Raw genomic sequence first — 16699 nt, 5'->3', positions numbered from 1 at the left:
GAATGTAAATTGCTCCCTTTCCCTCCCGTAAACCTTGCCTCCCATGTCTTCTCTCTGATTCCAGAACACAGGTATGTGTGGCCAGTTAAAGGGACTTCAGGCATCTGCAGAGGACGATATGACAGTGAAAGGCAGTCAGCAAAGTGATAAAATCAGGGCACCCAAAGGACTTGCAGATCCTACTCTGCTTTATTAGGGAGGCTACGAGAGCCACACCAATTCACATGGACCAGTTTCTCAGACAGAGTGACTCCAAATGTTTATTCTTCCCTCACCTTTTTGGAAAATCATAAGTCACACCCATAAGTGCTTATGATGTTTCAATCCAGGTGACAGAGCCTTCTGTCCATTGGACATTGCACATGGGCCTTGGCTTTGGGGCAGGGCTGGAGATAAAGCTCTAGGTGGCCACCTGGACCCAAGCCACAGACCTGATCTGACGCTGAGTGACTGACTGCATTCCGTGATGTAGCCTCTGGCAGGCAGGGGGGATGGTGGTGGGGAGCCAGCATTTCAACCCCCAAAGCCAAACATGTTGCCAACTTTTATTTGGTACATCAGTGTTATAGGAAAGCTCCTTGAGAGCAAGGCCTGGATCTCTCATTTCCATGAGCCCAGGCAAGCCCAGGCAAGAGGCCATGTCCCAGCTCATAAAGGGGCTGCTTTGGTCACAAACCAAGACATATGGTCCATACTATGATTATACCCCTTGCTAGTGTTATGAGGGATACAAAGGAGTATGAGACACAACAGGGGCTGCCATCAAAAATACTCCAAAACAATTGCCAGAGTTGCAAAGGAGATGACAATGTGTTTGGAAGACTTGAAAAGCCCTCCTGTGCCAGGCCTGGCATCAAAAGTAGGATTATGACAGGAAACAGCAAAGATACAGCCTGATCAAAGGGCTGGAGTAGAGAGTACACGGTTGTACTTGGAGCACAGGGCCCAGTGCCATTTGGCATAGTGTCAGGCATGCAGCAGGGAAAACTAGAAATAATAATGAAGGACAGGACAGCTTGGCAAGCCCGCAGAAGCGGGCCTGAATCCCCCTGCCAGAGCGGACCACTCGGTGGCCGTGATTGACTCACTGGTCGACACCCTAAACCTCAGCTCCTAGAGCAGCAAATCTTAGCCCACAAACCCAAGCAATAAGACAAGTTTAATAGTAATCACTCCATTTCTTACGCACTTTCTGTGTAAGGCCTCATTCTTCCTGATGTCGGAGATGTCACTGCCCACAGTCCAGGCTCCCACTGTAAGTGTTCCCTGCCACGGTGGGCCCACCCGGTACTCAGTGCTGGTCTCAGTGCTGGCCTCCCCACCTCCAGGCTCGCCAGCTGGGACCATGCTAAGTGCCTCTCCTGCACCCTTGTTCAGGTTGGGGTCATTGCCCGGGGCTGCTAGAACAAAGCACTACAACTTGGGTGGCTTAAAATAGCAGACACATATCCTCCCACTGTTGTGGAGGCTGGAAGTCTGAAATTGAGGTGTCACCAGGGCCGGGCTCCTTCCAAAGGCTTTGGGACAGGATCCTTCCTTGCCTCGTTGTCACTCCTGGTGGTGGCAGCTGGTAGTTCTGGGCGTTCCTTGGCTGTGCCGTCATCTTCACAGGGCACCTGCCCTCTCTGCGTGCCCCTCTGGGTCCACGGTTCCCTTTTCTTACAAGGACACTAAAGCATTGGATTAGGACCCACCCTGATCCAGTAACACCTCGTCTTAACTTGATGATATCTGCAAAGGCCATTTCCAAATACCGCCGCGTGGTGAAGCCCTAGGTGGACATGAGTCTGGAGGGGCACTGTGCCCCAGTCCCCTCTCCGAGAAGTGCCTGCAAGCCCACGGATTTCCCCTGCTGGCTCGGTGCCTCTCTGAGGCACCCGAAGCTCTCTGGCCCTCTGCTCTGGGGTAAGAAAACAACCCTCTCCTCTCTGAGGTCTGCACACCCCTCCTGTGCTTCCCCACCAAGCCAAGGGGGCCAGGGTCCTCACCAGGAGAGCACACACTCCTCATCCTTGCCGGCGAGCTGGCAGAAGGCAGATGAGAGCCAACATGTTTCCCTGCTCAGAGGCCCGCATCTCATCACCCCAGCCACTCTCTCCTCTCCCCAACCTGAGAAAACTATTTATTTACCACCTCTTCTCCCAAATCTATCAGCTAAGGCCTAAACTTCTGAAACTCAGAAGCCAAGAGAAGACCCCTTTCCTCCAGAACATTGCTTTCCCTGACATAAGTCTCACTGGCGAAAGGGAACCTGGGAATCTGGTAGGAAAACAACAGCAACAAAATGATTCATAATTTCAAAATAGTATTGCGCTGCCCCAAATCGCCCAGCTCACTTCATGTGTGTGAAGGTCTAGCCTGATCCCTGGTGTGTACATCCCAGGCAGCCAGGATGACCAACCACCCGGGCCAGAAGCGGGAAAGTACCGGATGGTGGGTCCCCTGCAGTAAAGACCAGTTATCCTCCCATTCCAAGGACACCAAGCAACCTGGGGAGACTGCTGCTCAGGCCTCAGAACCCAAACTGTTCAACGATGAGCAAGTCTCTCCAACAGAGGCTTTCTTTTGTGGGACATCTAGCTACATTTCAGAGCACCCAGCAGCGTTGGGCAGACCCCGGGGAATAACACCGAGGCAGCACCAAGGACTTTTATGACCAGGCCTCCTGGGGGCTAACCTCAAAGTCCTACCCTCCCTGGGAGACTTCCCTATGACTTGATTCCACACATCTGCACGCCCTCTCCTCATTACAGAAAGGACCCTTTGGCTTCAGTCCCATATTCCTGAGAGTGAACACACTGCCGCCGCCCCCACCAGGCCCTTCCGTGCTCCCACCCGGAGAGGTGCTCTCATCAGCTTCCTTTCCTTTTAGCAGTAACCGGGGCAGGCGTCTGATTCTGTAGCTGGTCTGCGGGGTGGAAAAAACGATGGAGTTCTGCAGCCGGAAACCTAATTTCTGGTAGGAAGGTACCATCTGGTGGATAGTTGGGAAACTGCTCACGTCCTGCATTTGAAAATGAGCGTCTGAGGGCAATCTGTGCAGCCGCATGCCAATGGAAATGTTACTCAGAGACAGAAGGACAGCCCTGCATCCGAATAGGGGCTGAGACCCTTAAATGCTGGACTCCACTTGCAGACGGTTATTCTTAGAACCAATCTGAAGCATCCATAAGAGTCTTCTCCATGTTCTGGCCTCTGCTGTCCAGTGTACCATGAAATCAAACAGCTACTCATTTTCTGTTCACTTCCTCTCAAAGTAGAGTTCTTCCTTCTCTTTATCACATTTATTGATGAGCATTTTATCTTGAGAAATCTAGTTACACCTCATTCCATGAACACGCTCACAGTCAGCGACCCTTTGTCGGGGGGCTTCCCACAGCCCCTTCTGCCGAGACTCTGCCTGGCCTGGCCTTTATTATACCTTGCATCAGCCAGTCACTGGATGTGGTCGTGTGGGAAAGGCCAGGACCTTGGACAAGGAAGCTGTCTTCAGCTGAAGGCTGTCTGTTGACCACTAGGAATGATGAGACAAGTCTTTCCCTAAGGGAGACCCCAATCTGTGAAAACACACTGAGCTCTTAATGTAATCTTTACCCACTTGCTAAGGTCTCGTTCCCACTAAGAGATGGCATCTTTCTTGTTCTCTCTCTCTCTCTCTCTCTCTTTTTTTTTTTTTGCTTTGTTTCATTTGTTTTTGTTCTCTTCCTTCTTTACCTCACTCCATGAGCAATGGACATTTACCGAAAGCAGATCAAACCATTCCCAAAAGATCGGGACCTCTGTGAGGAATACTGGGAAGTCATCAATATCTGTTCCATTTCTATTCTTGTTCCTTTGCCTTTCCTTTTGTTGTACCCTCTCTCCATTCCTTCCTTCTACTGTCAGAGTTCTGATTTCTGAAGGATAAGCAACAGGATAGACTGATTTATACTATGGAATGAATGACTGCTAACCAACCATTCCCATCCAATGTAATCTCTATTCCTGCTGTGGACCAAACATTCAACACAAGTGTATTTAGATGCTCCTCTACCTGCTCTCCCTTCTCCACTTCTTCTCTAGTCTACCTTGACTACTGAAGCCATACCAGCAACCTTAAATTTCAGTTTTGTCATGTCACTCCCTCATTCAGTGTAACCTCACCTCAATGACATGCCCAGTCCAAGGACAAGAGCACTGGACCAGGAGTCAGAGGTCTGAGGGGCTGTGAGGAACTGAGAAATTAAGAGCACAAGCTCTGGAGCCCAACTGTGGCATTGGAGTCTCAGTTCTACCACTTACTGGCTGGAGTTTGGGCAAGGTACCAGTACTCTTCTGCCTCAGTTTCTCCATGTGCGAAAATACCATATCAGAGGTGAAAAGAACATAACCTGTATTAGATTCATTGATACACTTAAAGCACTTAGGATAGTGGCTTGTACACATAAGTACTCTATAGTCTTAGCTATTAATAGCACTGTTAGTACCATCATTAGTACTACTATTAGTACTACCAGTTGTAGTACTATTAATCACGGGGTTCCCAAAACCAAATGACCTTGACGTTGAACAAATCACTTCATCTTATGGAGAAGGGACTTCAGTTCCCTCATCTTCAAATTGAGGGGATTGCCAGTGTTCCTTCCAGCCCCAGAATTTTGTTTCTCCCACCCTCTGCATATCATCTAGGACCTAGCCATCAACATGCATTATATTATTGTGTGGTGGCTATAATTTTTGGCTTACCCTTACATAAGCCTCTGTTCAGACTTCTACCAGCCTAGAATTGTCCATGCACCTCTCCTTGTGCTGTCCATCTTCCTAAACGTATGTCTGAATGTTGGTCTCTCTGATCTGTGTGTGCGCCTATGGACTCTGGAATAGCTTCTTCTATCTGGGTGTTCAGGAAGTGTTTATTGATCAAATTGATGTCAAGCACCAAATGGTTCTGGCCACATTCCAGCGATTTGTCTTCCCTGCCTCTCCGCCTCTGGAACGGCTCCTCTAACAGAGGTTCTGGAAATGCTCTGGCTTTTTCAATTGCCAGTTTAATTTGCCACCATCTGTCATAGAGTATGTGTTCCCAGAGGCCTGGAGCACATCTTCCAGGGGCTCAGAGCTGTGCAGAGTCCAACCACGCAGAGCGAGTTTACATGCAAGAAGCCCATTATGGTGGTGGGAGGGGAGAAGGAAGGTGGAAGCTAGAAAGCAACACGCAGTTATGGCCTCCACTTCCGGAACTACACTCACTCAGGGAGCACTGATGCAATTTAGGAATTGGTATCTAAACATTTAGAAAAACCAGTGTCCTTAAATACAGGAATATTCCAGAAAGATAACCTCCAACACACCATTTATTCTTTTGTATGTTGCCACTTATAGCACCAACCATAAGTAGGTTGAGGTTAGGCCACGACAAGAGAAGGAACTGACAAAAAGTCTCAAGATCCACAGGTGTGAGAAGGGAGATAGAAGGTGCCCTTTATTTCTCAAGGAAACAGTGATAAATGTGTGATAGCAGATGAAGAAGCCACCACAATGTGAATGAGTGCAGCAGTCTTGCACCAGTGTCTTCTGCCTAGAAGGTCAACAAATATATTCGCGTATGTTTCAACCTGTGTATATTTGGGCCTTTTATGGCAGCCACACTGAGAACACTTGCTAGAGGTTTCAAAAAATATATCCTTTTTAAGAGGTAGCCTGTAGTACCCAAAATCTCTAAACACCTTATCAGACTCAACACCCAAAGAACAAATAATCCAATCAAGAAATGGACAGAAGACATGAACAGACATTTCTGCAAAGAAGACATCCAGATGGCCAACAGACACATGAAAAAGTGCTCCACATCACTCGGCATCAGGGAAATACAAATCAAAACCACAATGAGATACCACCTCACACCAGTCAGAATGGCTAAAATTCACAAGTCAGGAAATGACAGATGCGGGCGAGGATGTGGAGAAAGGGGAACCCTCCTACACTGTTGGTGGGAATGCAAGCTGATGCAGCCACTCTGGAAAACAGCATGGAGGTTCCTCAAAAAGTTGAAAATAGAGCTACCCTATGACCCAGCAATCGCACTACTGGGTATTTACTCTAAAAATACAAATGTAGTGAGCTGAAGGGGCACATGCACTCCAATGTTTATAGCAGCAATGTCCACAATAGCTAAACTATGGAAAGAAACCAAATGTCCATCAACAGATGAATGGATCAAGAAGATGTGGTATATATATATACAATGGAATACTATGCAGTTATCAAAAAAAGAAATCTTGCCATTTGTAATGATGTGGATGGAACTAGAGGGTGTTATGCTAAGCGAAATAAGTCAATGAGAGAAAGACAATTATCATATGATCTCTCTAATATGAGGAACTTGAAAGGCAGGGTGCGGGGGGGCGGGGGGACGGGAGGAAAAAAATGAAAAAAGATGGGACCAGGGAGGGAGACAAACCATAAGAGACTCTTAATCTCAGGAAACAAACTGAGGGTTCCTGGGGAGTTGCGGGGAATAGGGTGGCTGGGTTATGGACATTGGGGAGGGTATGTGCTATGGTGAGTGCTGTTAATTATGTAAGACTGATGATTTACAGACCTGTACCCCTGAAGCAAATAATACATTATATGTTAATCCAAAAAAAAAAAAAAAAGAGGTAGCCAGATCTGTAGCAACTTCAACATCCAGAACACAAATGGGATCCCAAGTAAAAAACCACAGCATTTCTGTTTTGCTGTCCACTGGCATTATAGGATCATCTTAGACTGAGCAACACACACTCCCAAGCATCATATCCATTGTGAAGCCCATCTAATCTTCTGGGAGCCCCTTTTGTGCTGCAGATATAATTTTGAAAATGAATGCAAATAAGCAGTGTTTCTGAATTCAAAGTCCGGTGTGTCCCAGGTTTGCTTTGCCAGCCTTCCAGTCGATGTTAATCTCACCTGTTTGAGCAGTAGTTCCATCCCTGATTAATTTGACCAAAGGACATGTGGCCAGTGTCTCTTGCTAACACATCATAGTTGGGTTCCTAACCCGGGGCTTGTTGCCATCTGCCACAATGTGATAGACATTACAGATTGTCTCCTGGGAGGAGGGATCTGGGAGAGGGATCTCTACCATCTAGCCTGAGCAGTTAGAAGAGGCTTCCTCTATACGCACTGCTTTGAAATCCAATTTCCTGAACCCTAAAGGAGGCCATTTTATAAACTTCATATATTTAGAGTAGATAAAACAGAAAATCTCTTAAGGAGCGTGTCATGCCGAGAACAAGTGATTACAACCAGCATGCTCCATCCACACCCAGGAAGGGCTCACCTATTATCTCCTCCTCTACTGCTTTGAGAGAAGACTGACTCTTCTCTACAGTTCACTCACCCACCCCCAGCCCCGGCACTTTCCATCCCACTGTCTCTTACAACTCTTCTGGGAAGCTGAGTCAGAAACACTCTCTGCCTCCTCTGCTCAGGCCAGAGGCATGCTCAGTGCTTCCCAAGGAAACAAACCTCGCAACCTGTTCTCCAGCCTTTCCTCCCATCCTCCTGCTACCCAGAGCCCTTCTTTCATTCCTCTAAGTGCACATTTCTTGAAAAAAAGCTGTTTAGTTATTGGCTCTATCTCAGTATCCTCTTACTCCACAGCTCCTTGCAACCTGCTTCAACTCCCATTTCTCTTCTGTAATTGATCCTTCAAAAGCCAGCAGTAAGCTTCCCGTTGGCACTTTAATGACCTGTCATTGTTTCACCTTGGTCAGCTCTCTGAAACTTTGGCATTTCTGCTATTTCCCTATCCTTTGCTCTCCCAGTTCTCAAGATACTCCATGCCCTGCTATTCTCATCCTAATGCTGTCACCACCCATCCTTCCCCCTTTGACTTCTCTTCTTCCTTGCCCTCTGCATGGCCTTCTTCAAAGCTCCATCCCTGCCTATTTATCTCCTTTAACTTTCCTTTCTCATGATTTCAACATTCACCTCCTTGTGTATAACTCTTGACCTCACCCTCAGTTCTGAAGATGGTATTGAACTGGCGATCTCTTTTACCGACCCAGTGGACATTTCCAGTGTTACCTTCTATAACCCCCTCAAAATCAACAGGTACCAAACTCACTCATCCTTTTCCATCTTTGGCCTGGTCTACTCCTAGTTCTGCCATTGGCACCAACATTCATCCTTACTCCCAACCTGATCATGTCGGTCACCATCCAGGCTAAACTGCTCAGCCTTGTCCTTCTAGGACTGATGAGGTACCAAATTTCATGGGTGCTGCCCCTGCACCAACTCTCTCTACCTTGTTTCCATGTTCCACTCTAACTCAGGCCCTCATCACCTCTTCCCAGGGAGACCGTAGAGCAGGTTTATTTGTTGAGTTATCAATTTGTTTTCACGTTACCTTTCCCTCCTCTATCCCATGGAGACACTGAATACTTTGTGCATTCTTGCCTCTAGTAAAGTCCTTTATGGCTTTTACTGGAGAAAACATACTTAATCCCTCTGAAATCAACAAGGAGAAGGAAATGCTTAATGGAAAGAGAAAGAAAGAAGGGAAAGACAGAAAGATGAAGGAAGGAAGGAAAGAAGGAAGGAAGGAAGGAAGGAAGGAAGGAAGGAAGGAAGGAAGGAAGGAAGGAAGGAAGGAAAATACTATTCCACAACAAAAAATTACTAGGCAACAAAAAAGGAATGACTGTTGTCAAACACAACAATATGATGAGTCTCACAGATAAAATGTTGAGGGGAAAAGAAGATGGAATAGGATTTTACTTATATGAAATTCTAGAACAGGCCCACTCATCTATGGGGAAAGAACCTACAGGAGTAACTGCCTCGGAGTAAGGAGAGGATTGCTTGGAAGGGGGCATGAAGGAACTTTCTGGAGTGATAGAAATATCCTGTACCTTCAGTGGGATGTGGTTATATGGGTATTTGACTTATGCAAGCCCTTCTAACTCTACACAGAGGTCTATAAATTTCACTGAATTCAAAGCTTAAAAAGAGGTCGGAGATTGGGACACAGTGATGGGAGCGATACTGATGGCAGGACCCTGAGAAGGAAACACCACCTCATGTCTGTAGAGAACCTGGACCTTGGGCTACAAGGGTCTCATAAAGCTTCGCACATTCTAAGTCGCAGGAGGCCACCAGCCCTCGTGGATGTTGGTGCGACCATGATGGAATAAAGGTCAGGGATCCTTTCCAGGCCGAGTGTGTCATAATGTTTCCAGATTCCAGAGCATGCTTGAGAAGGCAGAAGTGCCAAAGAATGGCTGATACTGAATTTCCTACCAGCCCAGCAGAATGAAACTGAAAATTAAACATGAAGAAAATGAAGAAATAGGCATTTCTGGCACATCAGACTTACTGGGCTGAAAGTCAGACTCCTACAAATGTAAAAACCTCTTATATTTCTCTCAGTTCTTACCTACTTTGACAGATTAGTCTCCCTAAATTGCAGTCAGGGTCATGTCTTCCTGTGGCTAAAATCTTCAATGACTCTATATTCCTTGGAGCAGAAAAAAAAAAAAAAAAGTCTATATCCCTTAGCCTGAAATTCAAGGGCCTCCTTAATCTGTCCACCTTCCCAAACTCAGTAGCCAGCACTTCTCAGTAAGGACAGAGCAAGAGGGACACTATAAAACACTAACACCAGTTGGAGGAATTGTTTTAAATGCTGCTGCCCTGTTGCTGGGGGGGTGGGGGTGGGGGGTCACATTCATGACCACAGTTGTTCCACACACCACTTGGCTAATGTTGAGAGAAAGTGAACACCTTAATACTTTAATACTTATATAACCCAAATATAATTACAAGTGCAAACTTCTCAAAAACTGGGATTTGTTCCAGTCATGTTTTTTTCTTTTCTTAAAATTTTATTTATTTGACAGAGATTGATCGATCACAAGTAGGCGCAGAGACAGGCAGAGAGAAAGAGGGGAGCAGGCTCCCTGCTGAGCAGAGAGCCCAATGCGGGGCTCAATCCCAGGACCCTGAGATCATGACCTGAGCCGAAGGCAGAGGCTTAACCCACTGAGCCACGCAGGTGCCCCCCAGTCATGTTTTTCTTAAGAGCCACACGCAGGAAACCCTCATCCACATATGAGTTTGGTGAGTGACACACCCGGGCTTTGGGATGAGACAGACTGGGTTGCTCTGCTGAGAGCAGCAGACAGGGTTGCACGTGTACCTAACCACCAAGCACGCAGGTGCACACACCCCTTCCAAACTGCCAGATTTGTTTCAGTAAGTCACATTCCTCCGCTTGTCTCCCACTAAGCCAGTCACTGAAATCCACCCCACTTAGGACAGACATACGTGGTAACTCTGATAATTGAGACATAAGGAGAGCTCTTCTGAGAAGCTTGCAGGAAATTTTCCTCTCTTAAAATTAAACAACCACCCAGGACGAGAGGGGCTCTTTTGATGCTGGATTTGATTATGTCTGGATGTGAAGCCTGCAACAGCAACGTCATCTTTCAACCTCAGGAAGAGACACCCTGAGGACAGAGGCTCTCTACTGCAAAGGGCATGGCAGAAAGATGGGGGGAAATGCTAGGGGTACAGGTATGGGTATTGGCAGATCAATGACACATACCCCTTCCCAGGCTCTGAGAGGCAGAGATTTCCGATTCCCCACCAGTCCCCTACATAAAGGGAAGGCACTGGAGTAATTGAGACTGTGCTTTCAATGCTGCTACATTCAAATCTAATAATGTCTTCAGTGGTTTTCCTGAGCTATTTTTAATTGATGATTTAGTTCACTCTTCTTCAACTGAAGTGGTGGATGAACGAAAGTAAATACGCAGAGGTCTGAAAAACAAATCAGGTTGAGGTGAGGAATTGTGCATTTACTTCTGCACATTTTCAAACGCAAATGACACTGTTATTTCCTCAGAGTGGAATCTGACAGCTGATCACCTCTTTGAGTTCCTGCGCATCTATTTATCTCTAATGATACGGCTAACAGGGGGCTTATTTCCACTTACCACACATTATGACAAACACATCTATCCATTGACATTTAGGTGGCTGCAGACAAATGGAGCCATAAAAAGCTTCAATTGCTCAGCGCCTCATTGCCTAAGGATAATTTGTACGTTGTAAGGTAGAGGTGGAATTGTGAAGAAGATACCACAGTCTGCTTCTTTCAAACTTAGTGAAAGTATCAAAGAAACAGCTAAGACACAAAGCTTCCTTGATTCAATGTGGAAAGTATTTATTGAGCATCTACTGTATGTACACTAGCCAACACTGAAAAAAATTCAGGTGAAATTTTAAGCAGCCAGACTATCCTCCAAAAAGAGATGCTACTTTTGTGGAAGTAAAGTATCTACATATAAAATCATAAAAGTGAAAAAAACACAACACTGGACTATATGTAATGTACATCTTACGTAAATACATTACACATACACATATATTTAATGCTAGATTGAGAACTGTAAAATGGAAAAAAAATCCAAAAACTGGAATTGTCAAAAAGAAGAAAGTTTACGTGGTCTCAAATCTGTAATACCAAATAAACTGTTAGAGAGTGACACCTAATAAATCATTAATACAACTGCCTTCTTGACGTGTTCCTGAACATTCAGTTAAAATCAGTTTCTGGATCTCACTGTGCTTTGCACTTTTAAAGCACTTCTGTCCTAGGCCATCAGCCTAAGACTTCAGGGAAAAATCAACACTTTTTCCTCTGACAAAGTCAAGTTTATTGACCCATTACTATGAAGGATGCAACACATTGAGGAAAGGTGGAAATTATAAGATCTGGGGTGAGGTATTCAAACAAAAAAATGAAATAAATTAGCTCTGCAATAGGCTCAGAGTAAAGCACGTTTGAAAATAGAGGGCTAGACATCAGATCTGGACTGCAAAGTGGACCAAGGGGAACATAACCTTGGAAACTAAAGTTTAGATGTGAAGTGCTATGTCCCAAAACCTCTCCTCTGTAGCTCTGTATCTTGTTGGAAACCGAGGCAACTTCTTTGGATCAAAGTAAATTATATTAAAAGTGGGATGTTTCATTCTTACCAGTGTCATTTCAAACAGCAAAATTTCTGACAGTCTGATTTTAAAGAACAAAGTTCCTCTGAGTGAAAAAGCAGTAGACACTGGAAGGGAGTTGTTATGACAGGGCACAGCTGCAGCATGTCCTTGGGAAAATTATGTTTTCCTGTTAACTGCAGTTGGCTTTATCGTGTCTGATGGCAGGGCAAGGCAGATTTAGATTTTCTTAGTCTGAGCTAATTTTTACTTTCTCACCTCCATGATAACTCAAAACACACATTGCCTCGCATTTTCGTTAGTAACCTTCAGAGCTGTCTCCAAGCTAGACTACAAATGCAAAGTGTTGTGTGCCCACCAAGGGCTAGCAGGTGTCTCTGATGTGGTCGCTGGGTGCCCAAAAACATTTTCTGGATTTGATTACCAAGAAATAGCAGTTATTTCAACTTCATCAATGAGGGCACATCAGGCCCAAGCAAAACTAAGATCAGGGGACATTATGTAGCAGGTTAGGAATTTCTTCTAGCAACAAAAAAACCTCCCAGTTGCAAAACAAGGCAGGCCATTCCTCCTCAGCTGGAAGAAACATTTAACAGGATTTCAACAGGAATCCATTTAGCAAAAATGCACCTACAAAAAGAACCTGCAAAAGAAGTAAGCAGCTAGGCACATGGGTTAGCCTTCTGCCACATGAACAGTGTACTTTCAAATCTGCATCATTCAGATTTTGCTCTTTTATGAATGGTGACCGTAATCAGCTTTTTCTCTTATCCTGCCCTAGGCATACATAATTGCTTAAAAAGGCATAGCCTGTCAAGTTTTTATTTGTTCAAGTAATGTCTGTTCAATCATCTCAGTTCAAATATGTCATCATTAAACAATCACACCCATTATAGAGAACACAATGAAACTATTTGGAGTGGAAAACTGTTCTTAACCCCAAAGTACCCCTTAAGTAAAGGGCTTTTGTGTCATAGAACACTTTCCACTTCCTCTCATCATGAAATGTTAACACAGTTCAACTTGTTTGTAAATTGGCCTAGTGGGTGGAAACCAGAGAGCAAGCAGTACAAAAAGTTGTTGTTCACAAGACCTAAAGAAATGACACTATAATCTTCCTATGCATTTAATAATTCTAGGGTAAACTTACGAGGATTTGGTGAATGCCACAATTCCCATCTCATAATGCAGTTCTGCTTTGCACCAAATTATAAGCAAGAGTCCATGTCAACATTGAGATTACTAAATGAAAACCATTCTTTTTTTTTTTTTTAAGATTTTATTTATTTATTTGACAGACAGAGATTACAAGTAGGCAGAGAGGCAGGCGGAGAGAGGAGGAAGCAGGCTCCCCGCTGAGCAGAGAGCCCGATGTGGGGCTCAATCCCAGGACCCTGGGATCCTGACCTGAGCCGAAGGCAGAGGCTTTGACCCACTGAGCCACCCAGGTGCCCCATGAAAACCATTCTTAAAGAACATTCCTTACCAAGAGTTCTTCCATGTCCTGATGATCAGCCACATCTGGGAGAACCGGCATTCATCTCGGGGTGCTTAAGACACGGGTTCAGAGGCAGCAATGATGACAAATGTCAGCAATGCCTCGCCCTAAAAAAGACTGCTTTGTTTTCATTCAACATGTGGAGCCCCCTTTTGAGGTAAGGAGCAACATGACACGTGTATTACTATAGCTGTGTTTTAGAGTCAGGGGGTCTCTGGCCTGGTGTAATCTTCAAGTTCTCCCACTGTAAAGTAACTCAAGGCCACCTAAAATACTTATGCACAAAACAATACATGGGACATTTATTCCATTTTCTCAAAACATTTGTATTTAGCTTCAGGGAGCTTTGATCTCAATCTGAATCACCATCCCCCAAACTCAGAACAGCCAAGGGACATTGGGGGCAGGGGGTGTGGTTAAGAGTCAACTTTGGCTTGTGTTCAGTTCATTTTGAGGTTTATGAGGATGCTCTAGAACGTAATAGCACATAGAAAAGAGAAAAATGCTTGTTTGATAAAGTATAACCAGTTTATTTACTACTTGGGCTAAAATGCCCCATATCCACTTAACCTTTAATCACTTCCTTCTGCTATTGTTATGTCACTCACTTTTGAGACCATAATGGACCCAAGCAGGAAAGCTTCTTGGGAATAGGCCATTATCTAGCCAAGAACACAAGCAACCCAGAGGACACAACTATTAGGTCTCAGAACACCATAAATTCTCAGGTTTTGTTTCAGTTGTTAAGACATTCATCAGTTAGGACAAAAAAAAGGTTGAGATTTTCTATGGGAAATCACTAAACAATAAATTACTAGAATATATAATAGAGGAGGGGAGAATCCTGAGTTAATATATTCTGGAACCAAAACCACAATCCTCTCCCATCCCAAAGTTCAAGTTTCTCAGGACCAGACTGCCTGTGCTTAGTTCTCTGCTACAGCAGTAAGAGCAACTGACTAAACCAATTCATACTGTCACCCAAGGTTCAGTTCAATACATGTAAAACAACTCATGGAGTTCTACATCACATGTTGCAAAGCAGTAATAGTTTTAAACTTTGTTTCCAGAAAAGACCCTTCGTTTACACTGAATATATTAATAGGAAAATGTGGGACATTAAGCTGATTTGTTGCCTGATATCTGCATAATAAATTAAAGGCAATCATCATGTCCATGTCCTTCATAGTAAGGGAAGGAAATCCACCTTCCATTTCTTTGTTGCCTCTGCAATTAAACTCTGCATCTTTTCAATGATCCCTATCACTAAAGAGAAATTGTACAAAGTCTAACCTTAGAGAAACATGGAGAACACTAGTAAGGACTATTTTTTTTTTTTTAAGATTTTATTATTTGACAGAGAGGCAGGGAGAGAGGGAACACAAGCAGGGGGAGTGGGAGAGGGAGAAGCAGATGTCTTGTGCAGGGAGCCCAACACAGGGCTCGATCCCAGGACCCTGGGATCATGACCTGAAGCAAAGGTAGACAATGAATGAGCTACCCAGGTACCCCTAGGAAGTACTACTAAAAACTAAACTTAAAGCATAAAAAAGGCTTAAAATGTTACCCAACCCCTTTCCTTTTCTGGCTTTCCTTAACACAAGAATATAAATGATGATGGTTGTCATATTGCAGTTTTAATATATTTTGCTGTGGCCTGAACATTCTTTTAAAGTTCTAGGAGGCAAAAACATGTCTGTTTTGCCTATTATATCCCCACACACCTTGAAAAGTGTTGAGCATATTAAAGGTTCCAAACTGATACTGCTCAATAAATAAATTACACTGACTTACTATCACAACCTAAGGAACATCTTTGTTTTTATTGAAATCATGGGTATGTTGCTGAAAATGGCATGAAACAGCATTTAAACGGGAACATGAAATGTGCTACTTCCGTAACTCAGATCCAACTTGCTTTTGACAGGAGCAAATTTAATTGGAACATACTCATTTACAGATGAGGGGAGGAAAGAGAGACATCTAGTGGATGGACTGAAAGATTCAAAACTCAAAAGCCACATCTGCCTTTCCATTCTTCTCTTGCTAAATGTCTCTGAAAAAAATCATTATCTTCTTTGTGAAAATTTCAAGACTACTACTAGAATGCTAATGCCTGAATGAAAATTCTTCTACCTGGGAGTTTAAGAAGTCACTTCGCTCTCCTGGGAGGAGGTGTGGGGGGTACTTAAAACCATTTCCGTTCATGCTGCAAGTGCCCTAAAAAATAATGTTCATAAAGTTGCAACTTTTATAATGGTGAAGGAAAATATAGGAAGAAAAATTTAGTGCTGTTCAGATCAAATAACCCAATTTCTTTTGGGAGAAATGTTAGAGGCAGGTGAATCCACAGACATACAATTCAAATGTAATCCAAATATGAGTTCATTAGCAGATTACTGATCTTATTAAAACATACATTCATATAAGGATTGAACCATTTTTTCAATGGACCATCTTGAAAGGGATGAATTTTTAAAAGACAGCTATAAATGGATATGTAAACAGAATTTTAATTTGTGCCAAATGTGATTTTAAGAGAGGGAAAGAGAACCCCAAGCAGGTTCCTCTGCTCAGTGTGGAGCCTGACACAGGGCTCAATCCCTCAACCCTGAGTTCATAACCCAAGCTGAAATCAGAGTTGGACGCTCAACCAACTAAGCCACCCAGGTACCCCAAACATGTGACCTATTTTAAAAATAGATTATCACCCTGCCTATATAAGTATTCTTAATTACTATCAAAACAGTAAGAGGATCAAAAACACCATTTTCACAAGTGTTTTTTTAATCCAGAACTTTTTTCAACAAATATTTGAGCACTTGCCACATGCCAAGAATTGTATTTCATAACATTATCACAAAGTTCACTTTTATCTGTAGCCTAAAGATGCTTTCCCAGTCTTTAAAACCAATTCAGGTACTTTCTAATTAATAGAAATCCAGTTATGTCACTGGCAAGTTTAATTTTCAGTAGATCTGCTTCTAGGTACCTTAGTCTAGCTAATCTGGAGAGACACGACCAAAATGTGCAAGAGGTCGAATACACTACTTGGCCTAGACCACGACAGTTCAGTGTTTCAGATGTTGTTCTGTATGAAGACGGGGCTCTTTTTTTCTTTCTCCTTTTTTTAAAGAGATCATTTCCTCATAACATTCAGTTCAGTCTCCAACAGATTTACTGAGTTTTTGCCTCCTGCTCTTAGCTCAGCACTTTAGTGTG

This window comes from Lontra canadensis, unplaced genomic scaffold (assembly GCF_010015895.1).
Source record: "Lontra canadensis isolate GAN:19392208 unplaced genomic scaffold, GSC_riverotter_1.0 scaffold11, whole genome shotgun sequence".
NCBI lineage: Eukaryota > Metazoa > Chordata > Mammalia > Carnivora > Mustelidae > Lontra > Lontra canadensis.
This window is presented reverse-complemented; position numbering follows the sequence as displayed.